Raw genomic sequence first — 1,225 nt, 5'->3', positions numbered from 1 at the left:
TTTATAATAGCTTTTAAGGCCCTTAGAATTTTGCCAGAAATTTTTCATTGTCCATATCCCTTACAGCTTTCCACTTCATCCGCACTCAGCATAAGACACAATGGCCTTCTTGCTATTTATTGAAATGACCAGTCAAACAAACCTTTGTCTCGAGACAGCACTTGGTGTTCCCTCTGTTAAAAACACTCTTCCTCCCTTAGATATTATTCAAATTGTTGACTCTCTCACATTCTCTAAGTCATTGCCCAAATATTTTTTACTTAAGAAGGCATCACTGACTAACTTTAAAACACACCCATTCAGGCAAGCAAAGTAACAGTGTAAACCCTCATCACTGCTAATAAGTTCATTGGAAAATGTGAGGCCAGGCATCAGTCCTTGTTTCTTGAGCCAGAATATCAGTGCAAAAGAACCAGAAAAGAAGGTGCTTTCCACTAGGGCAAAGGCTGCAACACGTTCTCCATGGGTAACGTCTTTGTTCCCAATCCAACACAAGACCCAAACTGCCTTCTTCTTGACACAGGCATTGTTCCAATGGCATTGAAGAGAAATTCCCTTTCTTTGTTATCTTTAATGTGTGTCAATAAGGAGACTATTTATGTCAGAATGTATGTTTTCTGTAGCAATTTGGAAGCCATAGAAGCAGAAGGTTTCTGTAATCTGAATTTCTTGAACAAATTGTTCCACCAAGTTTTCGTCTACTATCCCATCACATGCTGCAAAGAAAGCCAGAATATAGGATATAAAATATCTTTCCTCAGTCTTCAGGGCTTCCCAGTGCCAAATGTCCTTGGACAGGTTCACCTCCTGGGCCATCCAGAAAGAAACCTCTACTTTCTTATACGTTTTCCAAATATCATGACAGACCATCAGAGCAGATAGTAAAGCAAATAATTATCAATGCTGCTAGGATAGAACAGGAGTTCCTCACTGATGACTTGCCAGTGAACCTCATTAGGATGAACTGCACTTTAATGAAGTAATACATTGAGTTTGTGGCCAACAGACTTATGATGGAACTGGGTTTTTAAGACTTAATGGAGAATATTTCACTGGAAGGAAAGATAAAGTTCTTTGAGAAGAGGGTAGGTGAGTATCAAAAGATGGCAGTGATATCAAGTGCAATAGATAATTCTTTTACTTTGGATGCCGACTTCTAAATAAGCTTAATATATGATGTTATTTTGCTGATTTTTTCCCTCTAATCAAAAAGAAAACAACTAAA

The 1,225-nt window shown here is 38.1% G+C and overlaps 1 pseudogene; it reads right to left on the bottom strand.

Moving 5' to 3' along the window:
- Positions 1 to 207: 207 nt before the first annotated feature.
- On the bottom strand, positions 208 to 913 carry LOC126945920 (ribonucleoside-diphosphate reductase subunit M2-like; annotated as a pseudogene).
- Positions 914 to 1,225: the final 312 nt, after the last annotated feature.

This window comes from Macaca thibetana, chromosome X (assembly GCF_024542745.1).
Source record: "Macaca thibetana thibetana isolate TM-01 chromosome X, ASM2454274v1, whole genome shotgun sequence".
Classification (NCBI taxonomy): Eukaryota; Metazoa; Chordata; class Mammalia; order Primates; family Cercopithecidae; genus Macaca; species Macaca thibetana.
This window is presented reverse-complemented; position numbering and strand designations above follow the sequence as displayed.